Genomic DNA, 15150 nt, shown 5'->3' with positions numbered 1-15150 from the left:
CCCGATGTAAATCAGCTGACATCTATGAAAAAGCTACTTTTATAACTACTAAACCAGGTTCGCTTCTTAATAAACAGACACCACACAAACTGTTTGGTAGACCAGTTCACAACTTTACTTATTATCGGCCGATGGAAGGGAGGGAGAACTCCAGTCAAGTGACCATTACAGACACTTGACCGTCCTCCGTCCACCACACTGAACAACAGAATTACATTGCCTTAAATAGGGTTTTTTTGTCCCCTTAGCACATTTCACAGACATTAGTCATGGTCAGAGGTACAGGAAAAGGTTTCCACAGAATGCATCACATCAAAGGCCTTTTGTTTACATAGTACAAGATAACATTGGCCATTTGGTTTACGACATTTTATCTTCACAGAGATCACCCTAGCTCTTTCGCTGCTTCCTCTCTGTCATTTGGTCCCTCATAAACATTGGCCATTTGGTTTATGGCATCTTACTTCACAGATATGACTAGCTGTTTCTCTCTTCCTTTCTCGCCTCCTCCCCCATAACATTGGCCACTTTGTTTACGGCATCTTACTTCAAAGAGATCTAGCTCTTCTCTGCTTGTCACTTGGGAGACAATGTTATGGTATTTATTATCTCACACACCGCAACCTAAGGCAAGCCTAATTTGAGACTAAATATAAGCTGTAAGCTAGCCCAGAAGCCAATTTAATATCTTATATTTTAACTAAAATTCAGCTTCATCATTCCATCCTTTTATCAAATTTTTGATAACAACTACAGTCCTTGCTGAGTACATACGAAAGACCATAAGCATCTCATCAGACAAATTAATAGTACACTAGTAACACAATCATTTCATAGTGGACAATCATTCCACAAGTCCCTCCAAACATTTTAAATGGCCACCAACCTCCCCCAGAAGTGACACTGAGATACTACCATAGGACAGGAAAAGGATCATAAAAATTGCTCAGCCTTTATTCGGCTTTGCTTGGAACTCCCCGTGTGCTGGTGTAACTGGTTCATGCTTCTCTTGTGTGGCACTGCATTTGCAACATAACAATGCCTGTCACAAATATACTGTTTCCTAAAAATACACCAGTGCCTTGGTTGTGGCAAAAACAGGTAGATTTAACTGGCCTTTGCAGACCTCTTACTGTCTGTAGTCAGGGTATCTTTGCTGCGCTTGTCATGTTTGACTTCAATCTTGTTTAAAAGGAGGTGTGAACCATCCTTTAAATGTGGGTTAGTCCACAAGTTTGCCATTCTGAAGAAAGTTCAGTCCATGTGGGCTGGGCCACCCCAGAATAAAGGGAGTATCAATAGCCCATCGTCCTTGTTTCCACAAACTGTTCAGTCAATCAAATGTATCCAGCGACGATGATCTTCAATCTTTACAGCAGTTCATGTTGTTAGCAACACTTGGTTGTTCTTTTCAACACAATCTCAATTTCTTCTTGTCCCAGCACCATCATCGTATAGCTTTTATGGCCTTGGTCACTGGTTTCCAGCAAAAACTCCTCCAACCTGGGAATGTAGATCTGGCAAGACATGGGTTAATTGCCGACCATACATAATTAGTTAATTGCCCAGGGCCTGTAGGTGGCTTCCCCCCACTCTCCAGGGGGTGGACACAGCAGCTTTTCCTGTATCAATCTTGTTCCCAGCTGAGTTCCTCCAGCACTTTTGTCTTCCTTTGATCTGCCAGCATCTCCAGTTCCTTCCTAACACTTCCCTTTGAATTTATTCTTTAATTCGATTATATCCGAAGAGGCCCTCTCCACCTGAATATTCAATTCTCCAAATATGTTCATATTAAAACAATCTTTCCTAAAAGAACTCACTCAGAATCAGTAATCAATAATACATTTTCTTTTTCTCTGTAATTTTGACATTTCCAATCTCATTTAACACTTTAATCGGGATGAGTCTTTTTTAAACTTGGTCCAAAAGATTTATAATCAACCAACACATTTTATCATTCGAGTATAGCTTCGCCCCCCATTCATGCCTGTTTCTTAATGGAGCACACCATAAACTGTCTGTCCATTTGCATTTTAAAGGACAAACTTCTTAAAGTGATACACAACTTTGCTCATTGCTTCAAATTTCACACATTCCACATAAAACATTGTTTTACAAGCAGTACATATACAAAAACATTGTTTTACCAGCAGTATATATACAAAAACATTGTTTTACCAGCAGTATATAATATTTTATCTTCAAAGACGTCTCTTTGTAATTTACTTTCCCTTTTTCTGACAAGACTTCTGTTTACCAAAATCCTGGTTACCTAACCCTAATTGGACATTGATCTAGATCATGATTAGTCAGACTCCCCTTGACTTTACAGTCTCCCTAGCTCTTTCCTCATTTCTCCATCAAATTTCCCTTCATCCCCAATTTTTTATAACATAGTTGCCTGTCAGAAAAAGGATTTACCTCCGGGGTAATTTTGTTTTGCAATCCCCATTGACTCTTTCCACCATCCCAGATGCCTGTGGGTGGTGTACACAGTGAAATTGCAGTCGAATATTAAAATGTGCACATTTTTCCTTATTAATAGTGGTTAAAATGAGGACCATTGTCTGAACTTATGACATTAGGTAGGCCAAACCTGGGAATAACTTCTCTTAACAACAATGTTACCATAGTTTCAGCAGTATTATTAGTGGTTGGTAGAGCTTCACTCCACCTGCTAAATAAATCTAAAATCACTAAGCAATATTTATAACACTGGGCCCTTGGTATTTCAATAAAATCAATCTGTATACATTCAAACGATCGTGATGGCATTGGCGTCACCGCTGAGGGTATCTTAATTAGTTTGCCTGGATTATTTCGTTGGCAAATTTTACATTCATAGGCCTGCCACCACATTTCCTTTGTTATTCTATCATTCCCTCCTTACCAGCATGGGTAAGACGAGTAAAAATGTATCGAATACACCAACTTGTCCAAGCGGGGTGTGCTGAATCAATGGCACAGCCCTCTTGTTTCCATAGTTATTTTTATATGTAAGAGGCGTCCCTCTGTAATGTACATACCTCCCTCATATCTGGCAAGACCGTTCTATTTGCTAGCATCTGTTTACGTGCTGTCACTACGCATTTGGATGTACAGGCTGCTTGCTTGGATACACTATCGGCAACTCATTGCCTTTTGCTATAGGGTCCCCAGCACCAGTGTGTGCAGTACATTTAATAATGACCAGCTGTTCTGGTAGCACCAATGCCTCAAGCAAATTACGCACAGAAAGGCATTCCCGTGCTCCCAATCCTGGGGAGCTTTGTAAGGTCGGAACTTCAAGGTATAGGGATGTTACTGACGGAACTGTCCCAGGTAAAGATGCCATTGCTACTGGTAGGTCATAGGGAGGTGGTCATCTCCCAAGATGATCTAACTCATCTTCATTACCAAATAGGGTCGTCGTGCCAGACATGAAGTCTCCTCCAGAGGATTTACCAGTACAGGTGCACAACCTTTTATCCGAAGATCCAAATAACGAAAACCTCCGAATAGCGGCCATTTTTTCGGTCCTTGAAGAAAGGTCCTTGAAAACGTTCACCGAGGGCGGCCCGCAGAGGTGACAGCGGAACCTCCGGTCGGTCCTCGAAGAAAGGGGAACTAAATCCCCATTCATAAAAGAGAAGGTGAGGGTATATTGCGCGGGAGGGTTAATAATTGACAATCTGCTGCTGCCTGCCCGCTGAGTTAAAAAGTTCCCACGGTAGACTCACGATACACAGTGCAGATTGTCGCTCCCTTCAGTTTCACCCCACCTACGCCCCTCTGCTTCCCGGCCATGTGTGTGACCCCTTCCCTCCCCTCTCCAGCTCCCCGCCCATTGCACCGGCGCGGGGGCTTTGCACTGTCTTCACGTCGGCGATTGCAGCAGGACCGTGCTAGTCACCGGAGACGTCAGGACCAATTGGACACCGACCCCCAGGCCCACCGCAAGCACGGAGATCCCAGAGACCCACAGCCAACAGCAGCCCAACCCCACTCCAACTACAGAGGAACCTGGGTTGCGGATGACGGGGCGCAGCTCGGGGCGTCGTAGGGCCCCATCGGGGAGCGGCCACTCAAAGCCACGCCGGGCGTTGTAAGGCCCTGCCCCGGTCTTGATGTTGGAGCCCCCGGCGGGCTCTAGCAAGTCCGCGGCAATTTACAGCCGCGCCGGGCGTTGTAAGGCCCCGCTCCAGGTCACTCTCAACCCCGTAATTCGGGCGGGAGAAGTCGCCGTTGCCAGTGCCCCACAAAGCAATCTCCCACCATGGACCCGCGAGCTCCTGGTGTCACCATCCACCGGAGTCGGGTCGCAGCAGCGCGCCACCGCAGCTCTCCACGCTCCGAAGCTGGCTAGCTCCACGGAGGTAGGTCCGTAGGTCCACAGCTCCCACCGCCGCCCACCGACCCCCAGGCCCACTGCAAGCACGGAGATCCCAGAGACCCACAGCCAGCAGCAACTCCAGCCCAGCCCCGCTCCAACTCCAGAGGAACACGTAGGGGCAGAAGCTGATGGTGTGCAAGGTACGTCTTATTCTTGGGGTGGCGGATGAGGGGGCGCAGCTCGGGCTGTGGGCGAACTGCCACTTGTCGCCGTAGCGGCCAAAGATCATAGAGGAGCTCCTCTATGATCTTTGGTAGCGGCCCATCGGGGAGCGGATTCCTCTGGAGTTGGAGGGGGAGGTGGTATTGTGCTGTTTGATCGCCCCCTGCTATCCCAGGGACAGGGAGACACAGCGGCTTTTTAGACTGGTGGGCAATCACTTCCAAAGTTCTGCCCACACAGTCAGTACACTTCTCCTACACTGCATTTCATACAAACATTTATTCTGCAAGAAAAAACGACATTGAAGACTCAAACTCGCGATCGAGTAACTGCCAGGATCAAGGCGCAAACTCGCGACCTTGCGGATATGAGCCGAGCACTCTACCACTGAGCCAGCCATTAAAATCTACGCTAAAAAATTTCCATTCCGAAGACCGACAAATTCTGAATTACGAAAAGTGTCTGGTCCCAAGGCTTTCGGATAAATGGTTGTGCACCTGTACTGGGTTTATTTTTACTAACCATCACCTGTTTCTCACCTCCTGTCTGTCTTTTAATTATTTCCTCTTGTTCCTCTGCCCACTGGCATTCTAGTTGCAATACGTTCCATCCTTTCCGAGTGCTATCCTTGTTTCTTATTCCCTTCTTACATACAGCATCCATCTAACTTCAAACTCTATACTCTCCTCATGCTTCTTCACTGCGTCTGCGTCCCATGTTTTAATTCCTTTCTTCCATTTCTTTCCTGCCTTCCTTTCCCATATCAACACCTCTGCTTTTTTAAATTGTCTCGACATTCCATGTGCCCCCTACTGGCCAGGCTTCATCCCCTAACCGTTTGGTCAACTTGTAACTTAACATTCTAAATTTCTTATTATACTTAGGATTCAAATAACACATATGTTGGACTGTTATCCAGAGCATTCCCCATAGATAGATAGAAAGAGAGAGAAAACAGACTTCTTAATTCCGAATCGTTCCAAATATATCAACCAGGCCGACTCGCTACTTGAGACCCCAGTTTCTCAATTTGGCTGACTTTTTAATTCCTTAATATACGACCCAAGTGTCTTAACGAGGCCAACTCGATAACCGAGACCCCAGTGTCTCAACCTGGCAGACGTTTTAAACTTAATATACAACACCTCACCCCCCGTATCTCAACCCGACAAATCACGGATGTCTCAATGAGGCCGATGAGCCCTTAGTAGAGAGATAAAAAAGAGAAAACAAAGAGAGATAGAAAGAGAAACCGCTCAAGTCCTTCTTAAAAATATACACAAGCCCTTCTTAAAAATACATGCACAATTCTGTCTTAAAAATACATACACAATCCCTTCTTAAAAAAAACATATAAAGCCCAACTGGTCTTACCTTTGTCTGTTTCTAAGAACCTCGGCAGGGAACCAATTCAATGTCTGCTGAAGGATCACAGATGTTCCCGGGAGTTTCTAGGGAGTCGGTCTTACAAGGGGGCCCGATAGAGCTCAGTTATCTCCCTTCCAATCCCGGCAACCTCTGCAACCTCTTGCACAGTCAACCGTTGATGTGGTCCCAGCGAGGCCTGCATAACTATGCCAATGAAAAAGCTACTTTTATAACTACTAAACCAGGTTCGCTTCTTAATAAACAGACACCACACAAACTGTTTGGTAGACCAGTTCACAACTTTACTTATTATCGGCCGATGGAAGGGAGGGAGAACTCCAGTCAAGTGACCATTACAGACACTTGACCGTCCTCCGTCCACCACACTGAACAACAGAATTACATTACCTTAAATAGGGTTTTTTTGTCCCCTTAGCACATTTCACAGACATTAGTCATGGTCAGAGGTACAGGAAAAGGTTTCCACAGAATGCATCACATCAAAGGCCTTTTGTTTACATAGTACAAGATAACATTGGCCATTTGGTTTACGACATTTTATCTTCACAGAGATCACCCTAGCTCTTTCGCTGCTTCCTCTCTGTCATTTGGTCCCTCATAAACATTGGCCATTTGGTTTATGGCATCTTACTTCACAGATATGACTAGCTGTTTCTCTCTTCCTTTCTCGCCTCCTCCCCCATAACATTGGCCACTTTGTTTACGGCATCTTACTTCAAAGAGATCTAGCTCTTCTCTGCTTGTCACTTGGGAGACAATGTTATGGTATTTATTATCTCACACACCGCAACCTAAGGCAAGCCTAATTTGAGACTAAATATAAGCTGTAAGCTAGCCCAGAAGCCAATTTAATATCTTCTTATATTTTAACTAAAATTCAGCTTCATCATCTAGAGCAGCGGATGCAGTAGATGAGGTTGGAGGAGATACAGGTGAACCTTTGTCGCACCTGGAACGACTGCTTGGGTCCTTGAATGGAGTCGAGGGGGGAGGTGAAGGGACAGGTTGCAACGGAAAGTGCCCGGGGAGGGGGTGGTGCGGGAGGGAAGGGAAGAATTGACGAGGGAGTTGCGGAGGGAGCGGTCTTTGCGGAAGGCAGACATGGGGGGAGATGGGAAGATGTGGCGAGTGGTGGGGTCACGTTGGAGGTGGCGGAAATGGCGGAGGATTATGTGTTGTATTTGCCGGCTGGTGGGGTGAAAGGTGAGGACCAGAGGGACTCTGCCCTTGTTGCGAGTGCGGGGATGGGGAGAGAGAGCAGTGTTACGGGGTATGGATGAGACCCTGGTGTGAGCCTCATCTATGGTGGCGGAGGGGAATCCCCGTTCCCTGAAGAACGAGGACATTTCCGATGCCCTGGTATGGAATGTCTCATCCTGGGAACAGATGCGGTGTAGGCGGAGGAATTGGGAGTAGGGGATGGAGTATAAATAACAAGTTGTTTTTACACCGGCACTTGACCACTGGTTGTATTCCCACTACATTTATTGTGGATACTGAAATAGGGACAAATATCAAGTATTTATCTAATACCTCAGATGTTTCTTTATTGTCTATTATCATTTATCTTGGCATTATCTTTGTGGAATCCCACATAATGAAAGTCAATGATCTTTGAACCACTGCAAGTCACTGTTACGTGGCAGCTGACCGCATGACTGTCAGCACCTCTTCCTCCACATGGCTAAGTGTGTAGAGCCTCAAGCTATCTGTTGCTGTAATCTACTTACCAGCTTCACCTGCAAATAGCACATTAGAGGGGCCTTGAAACTATTCTGTGATGTGTTGCCTTGGCTGAATAAGTGTTAGTTACGAGACATGCACATGTAGGATGATTGAGCAGAAATAGAAATGTTGATCTAGTGTTGTCGGGTACGTGCTGGAGATGTGGTACATGAGCAATGTGTTTAACTATTGCTCCAAGTGCTGGTAGAACATATTTATTTGACAAATCTGAGCGAAAAATCAAGGTCATTAAACAAATGTCAAAACTGGAACCATTTGCCTGGCACATCCCTGACAATATGCATTTGTTATTGCTTCAAATTAGACCTCCAAACATGCTCAACCCCACTCCTTATCATCACCTCTGCTACCGATATCTGGAGGGCACTGTCTCAGAATCAGGATGCCCACACTCACGTTTGGCTAAGCAGACTGCTCCCCAAGCTATGTAGTAATGTTTATCAAATGAACATCTCCTTTTTGAGAATTAGAGGAATAACTTCAAATCCAGTTACCTGGTTGTGCAGGAGTCCTGAATTTACTCTCTGTTATTGTGCTCTAGAATAAAAACCGTTTAAATTACACTGCTTAAACATACGTCATTGCATGAGGTGCACATGTGATTTTTTTGTGCAGAAAGAACCTGGAAAGTTGGCACAGGTGTCTCATGCATTCCCATTTTAGCTCAATTAACAAAATTCTGCAGTGTCTTTCACACTTCAAACTTCAGGCAATGGCCCTTCCACTAATTATGTACATTATTCTGTGGTCACCAAAGCTTTATTCTCTCCAAAGGTGATTTTACCTGTTTATCCTTCAAAGATCTTTTCTCCTGTACCTTCATAAGCCCTTTTTGAATAGCCTCAGATTTTGCTCCTTTATTAAAAGTTCATGTGATAGAAGCAGAATTAGACCATTCAGCCCATCAAGTCTCCTCGACATAGATTATGGCTGATCTACATTTCCGTCTCATCCCCATTCTCCTGCCTTCTCCTTTAACCCCTGACACCCGTACTAATCCAGAATCTGTCAATTGGCACCTTAAAAATATCCATTGATGACCTCCACAGCCTTTTGTGGCAATGAATTCCACAGATTTGCCACTATAAATTCTTTTAGATTTGTTTTTGCATAGTCATACAGCACAAAAACAAGCCCTTTGCCCAACTTGCCCATGCCTACCAAGGTACCCCATCATCGCCAGTCCCACCTGGCCTCATTTGGCTCAAAACCTTTCCTATCCATATACCTATTCAAAATACCCACAACCTTCTGTGTGGAAAAGGTTATCTCTCAGGTTCCTATTGAATCTTTCCACTCTCATGGTTTCCCTCTCAAGTTTCAGGTGAACAGATGGCATGGGCAAACTGTAAACATGGAGGAAACATAGAAACATAGAAAATAGGTGCAGGAGTAGGCCATTTGGCCCTTCGAGCCTGCACCCGCTAACTCAGTATCCTGTACCTGCCTTCTCTCCATACCCCCTGATCCCTTTAGCCACAAGGGCCACATCCAACTCCCAGGAAGTTGGCAGGCATTAGTTTTGAGGCATTCACCATTCACTCATCTATTGATAGACAGTAGTGCAGTGTGCTCTTAAATTTCCAGATTCCTATCAATGTTTAATGCTTTGCTGTACATGCTCTAAAATCCTACAGACATCCAGCAGACCTGGTCACCGTCTGCCGTTAAGAATGGTGGGAGTATTGGAGAGTACAGAGAAAATATTGTCATACTCATACAATATACCCTCCAATTTGATAGGCAAAGAATAAGACATAGACACAAAATGCTGGAGTAACTCAGTGGGTCAAGCAACATCTCTGGAGAAAATAGATAGGTGACGTTTCGGGTCAAGACAAGACGTGTTGTACTGCAATTTCACAGTTCTGTTGAGCTTTCTTTCATTTTATTTCTCCGAATATTTTTTTTTCCAAGCCAGCCCTTCATCCTTTGCAAAGCATGCTATGTCAGGAAGTCATAATATATCCTGAGCTTTTCTAAAAGCTATAAAAACATACTTACCATATGGTCACTTGAGCAGAATCGTTTACATTTCAACTGATTGTTTCCAGTATGAGGTCAAAGGTTACAACTAGGAATAGATTTACAGCAAAAAATACACACTGACTTTATAGAAACAAATGCACGTTTAAACCTAGATGAACTAACTGTAAGACTTGATCAATAGTCCATAACAACTTAAAAAGATCAGTAGAAGACTTGTATTGTGTGCAAGGAAAGCAAATGCCAAATGATTGCCATCAATCAAACAACTATTCTATTCTGAAAGACTATTGGATAAACAGTGATTTTTGATGCATACATTCCAAGGTTTTTTTTAAAAACATGGCCAATGATTATGTCAAGTCAAATAATTATATTTTCATACCCACACTCACTGCGCTTCACCCAGAAATATTTCCTCAAACTCAATATAATTCCCCAAGAAAATTTTCTGGCAGGTGTCTCCTGTATATATTATTGCTGTAAAGCAGGGCCCTCCAAAATTTTCAGCATGAGGTCCACATTATATATTTGGAACACTTTTGCAGGCCGTAGGAAAATATAAAGACAATAGATGCAGGAGTAGGCCATTCGACCTTTCGAGCCTGCACCTCCATTTACTGTGTTAAGAGCTCTATCCAACTCTATCTTGAAAGCATCCAGAGAATTGGCCTCCACTGCCTTCTGAAGCAAAGAATTCCACAGATTCACAACCCTCTGTGTGAAAATGTTTTTCCTCATCTCCGTTCTAAATGGCTTACCCTTTATTCTTAAACTGTGACCCCTGGTTCTGGACTCCCCTAACATCGGGAACATGTTTCCTGCCTCTAGCGTGTCCAAACCACTTGATAATCTTATATGTTTCAATAGGATACCCTCTCATCCTAAATTCCAGAGTATACAAGCCCATCCGCTCCATTCTATCAACATATGTCAGTCTCGCCATCCCAGGAATTAACCTCGTGAACCTACGCTGCACTCCCTCAATAGCAAGAATGTCCTTCCTCAAATTTGGAGACCAAAACTGCACACAATACTCCAGGTGCGGTCTCACTAGGGCCCTGTACAACTGCAGAAGGAAAGAAGTGTCAATTTTGCTGTATGGACTCGATCTTGAAGGGAATATTCCAGTTCCGAAGGCGCAAACAGGGGTAGTGGATAGAGAAGGTAGCCGATGGTGTCCACGGGCTTGGAATGGACTTTGGTCACTCGCTTTTTCTCTTAATCGAAGATAGAGACGGCGAGAAAACGAAGGGAAGAGTCGGGGCTCGAGCAGGGGAAAGTGGGAGCTGGTTGGAAACTGGCAGTGAGGGAGATGAAGCATTAAAGCGGTGAATGAGAGCAGGAAGCAGCACCGATACAGACATGATGTACCTGAGAGAGAGAGAGAGAGGTGAGGGAAGGGTCTGGCGGCGACTGAAACAAGGAATGATCTACGTATTCTACAGGGAGAGAGACAGAGCCTTATATCCTGTATATGTTCCTGATTATGTGTTCGGCACGGACTAGAGGGGTCGAGATGGCCTGTTTCCGTGCTGTAATTGTTATATGGTTATTATATATATATATCAACTACTGACCCTTGACTACAAAGGGATTTATACGAGGCGCTGCTTCAAAAAGGCTGCCAGTCTCATCAAAGATCCAGGCCAACCTGGCTATGCTCCCATGTCGTTCCTATCATCGGGAAAAGTGTAAAGGAGTTAGTCTGAAAACCGTGACCACAACGGGCTCCCACTTGGAACCAGGAATTCGGTTTGAACCCATTCATCCAAAGATCCGTTCCGAAGAAAACAAATCTGTTGTATGGAGAGCAAATGCTGCAAACACGCTACAAATTCTCTGATTCGCCAAACTTTAAGACCTGGGGAAGCCCGGAGCTCAGAGCTTGCTGCGGGCCGGATAAAATCTTGTGGCGGGCTGTATGTGGCCCGCGGGCCATAGTTTGGAGACCCCTGGTGTAAAGTGTGACAATTCTGCCTGTGAGAGCCTAACTTTCCCCCATAAATTGTAGACAATGCCTGAATGTACAGACTTTGCCATAATGTATTTTTCTGAAAAACAAATGGCACTTTGTTAATATCATGTGATGTAATGTACCAAAATAGAGTGCCTCTTGTACAATTGCTCAATCGCTGTAAATTGCACGATTATTGCAAACACTAAAATCATTTGAATATATTAAATTTCAGAAATTGATCCACAAAGTAGAGTTTAAACAGTCTCATCCTCACTCTAGATTAATAAATAGCCACAAATTGATGATGCAATAACTGTTATGTAACCAAATTATATTATTTATTTTGACAGTTTAAATGCTTCTAAATAGATTGAGATTATGAAAGAATAAGTGTTCATGAATGTCATATCCAAATTCTTTTTTGATTTAGCAAGGAAGTAAATCTATTCATTAGCAATCTGCATTTTAGGGGAATATTGGCAATGCTAATGCTCAATTAATCCCAACCTTTGACGGTTGGGCAAGCTATATATAGCATTATTTTCCTCTACATACATTGGGAATTAATATGAGGAATGAAAGATCTGTCTTTATTCCTTGATAAATATTCCTGTCATGATACCAACCTCAATATTGCTATAGTACTACTGCCATCTTGACACTATCATGCATATTTTCTTCTGCTCCTGTGCATACAGCACCCCCTCATGTTTCCAAAATATTTCTGTTTAACATTGTTAAATTATTACAATACGCAGCTTGAATCGGTGGGTCATCGTCTGCTGGTCATAAAAAATTAACCTTATCATCAGCACAAAGTATTGTATTAATTATGTTTATTCCACAGGACAAATATATGAATGAGCTGTCAATGGTTTCTGCAGTGTTAAATTGCAAAAATATATTTTCCAAAAATTTGCTAGGTTAATTAGTACCATATTAACAGAATTTCCCCTGAATAAGGGGATTAATAAAGTATCTATCTATCTATCTATCTGTCTGTCTGTCTGTCTGTCTGTCTGTCTGTCTGTCTGTCTGTCTGTCTGTCTGTCTATCTATCTATCTATCTATCTATCTATCTATCTATCTATCTATTAAAACCCAGTTCCTTGCATGTTCTTGGTTGTGAAGACATATTTCTACCCTTTTGATATTTACCTCCAATTGCCCTATCAACCATATCAATAAATGGATGTTTGTTTTAACTTTCTATCTTTTATTTTTCTCGCCATTACATTCCTGTTACATATTGCAGTTAGAAACCTTATACAATGTTCAATATATCAACTACTGACCCTTGACTACAAAGGGATTTATACGAGGCGCTGCTTCAAAAAGGCTGTCAGTCTTGAAAAAGCTACTTTTATAACTACTAAACCAGGTTCGCTTCTTAATAAACAGACACCACACAAACTGTTTGGTAGACCAGTTCAAAACTTTACTTAACATCGGCCGATGGAAGGGAGGGAGAACTCCAGTCAAGTGACCATTACAGACACTTGACCGTCCTCCGTCCACCTCCCTGAACAACAGAATTACATTGCCTTAAATAGGGTTTTATTGTCCCCTTAGCACATTTCACAGACATTAGTACAGGAAAAGGTTTCCACAGAATGCATCACATCAAAGGCCTTTTGTTTACATGTTACAAGATAAACATTGGCCATTTGGATAATGCCATTTTATCTTCACAGAGATCACCCTAGCTCTTTCGCTGCTTCCTCTCTGTCACTTGGTCCCTCATAAACATTGGCCATTTGGTTTATGGCATCTTACTTCAAAGAGATCTAGCTCCTCTCTGCTTGTCACTTGGGAGACAATGTTATAGGATTTATTATCTCACACACAGCAACCTGAGGCAAGCCTAATTTGACAATAAATATAAGCTGTAAGCTAGCCCAGAAGCCAATTTAATATCTTCTTATATTTTTAACTAAAATTCGGCTTCATCAGTCTCATCAAAGATCCAGGCCAACCTGGCTATACTCCCATGTCGTTCCTATCATCGGGAAAAGTGTAAAGGAGTTAGTCTGAAAACCGTGACCACCAAATTCAAGAATAGCTTCTTGCCAATACCCATCAGGCTCTTGAAAACTACATGACGCCAACCCCAACTATGAACATGCTCTGTCTTTGGAGGCACTGAGTACTTTGTGGTTTTTATGTACTAGTATTGGGGTTATTAATTTATTGTTATTGTTTATTATATTGTCTATGTGTATTGCATTTACAGGCCTGTAAAGCTGCTGCAAATGATTTATGCAGCATTACAAGCCTGTAAACACAATACACATTGTGAGAGCGCCCCCTCCCTTAGATGCCACTCTGATCCCTATCACTGGCTGACTGACCAATTCCCAGCATTATTGGTAACAGCTGGGTCCAATTAGCAGATACTGATTCCTTGCACCTTGTCAGCTTACTCCCTTTAAGGCATTTTAGCCAGAGGGAAGATATGAGAAGGAGGACAAAGTGAAATGACTCCCCGCTAGCTGTGATGCCGCTACAGGTTCAAGGAAAACTGCGCCACTGGGACAAACCCAAGAGCACCAGAAACACAGGTGGTTGAGACTGGGCTATTGGAAAGAAGTCCCAGATAGCCAGTGCATCTACTGAGGCTAAGACTGAGTGGCCAGAGCAAGCCTGTACGCCAGTGCTGCCTCCTGTCCACGGATGAGAAGCTGTACCCATACAGAGGCACAGAGCCATCAGGAATAATCCAGAGACTACCAACCCGAGACCACCAGTGCCCCCTCTCGAGGCAACGGTGAACTCAAAGGTCAGCTTATTGTCACGTGTACCAGTGCAGAGAGAAGCCCGAGATCTCCCCAACCCCACCTTCAAAGACCAGGACTGAGCTGCTGGGACAACTCCAAGATTGCCAGCGCCACTACACATGCACCCTGATGGCGAGGGACAGTGCCCCCATGCAAATAATATATCATGTGAGTTCACCCTACCACGTGTATTGGTGTGGGCACACAGCTAGATTGACCCGATTAATCTTGACAATATGATACACAAAAAACTTAATAAGTAAGAATTTAATTGTTCTATTGGTACATATAACTAAACACTTGACACTTGAGGTGTTGTTAGAAATTCAAAATTATTGCCTTACTGGAGCAGTTCACATCAAGTCCTCCAGAGGTGATCATAAACTATATTTGATTATTAACCCTATTGCTGAATGATGGTGCGTTCTCCAACCCTTTTAAGGCTGATTTGCTCCTTTCTCACTCCACCAAAAAAAGGCAGATGGTATTTTTTATCAAACCACACCTACCTTCAATACCTTTTGTAGTTCCTTTGAGAAAAATGTCTTTATTCGCAGCTAGGTGACAAAGTGAATGTCTAGTACTGGTTATTAGCTTTGATATTCTTGAACAAACAACTCAGAAGTTAACTTGTATATAGTTTGGTATTTTAATCACAACTCATCAAAGAAAGCACTGTGGTAAAATGAACAGCTCAAAATGCAATATAATATAGGGGAGGGGCCAAATCTGGGCCCCATAACTGAGGAATGATGAGC

At 43.3% G+C, this 15150-nt stretch overlaps 1 protein-coding gene across 3 annotated transcripts in view; it reads right to left on the bottom strand.

Annotated features, from left to right (window-relative positions):
• The window catches only part of prdm11 (PR/SET domain 11), a 103262-nt gene that overhangs the window by 76449 nt on the left and 11663 nt on the right, over positions 1–15150 (bottom strand). The window lies entirely within an intron of this gene.

The sequence above is a fragment of the Amblyraja radiata genome, chromosome 20 (assembly GCF_010909765.2).
Source record: "Amblyraja radiata isolate CabotCenter1 chromosome 20, sAmbRad1.1.pri, whole genome shotgun sequence".
In the NCBI taxonomy this organism is placed as follows: domain Eukaryota; kingdom Metazoa; phylum Chordata; class Chondrichthyes; order Rajiformes; family Rajidae; genus Amblyraja; species Amblyraja radiata.
This window is presented reverse-complemented; position numbering and strand designations above follow the sequence as displayed.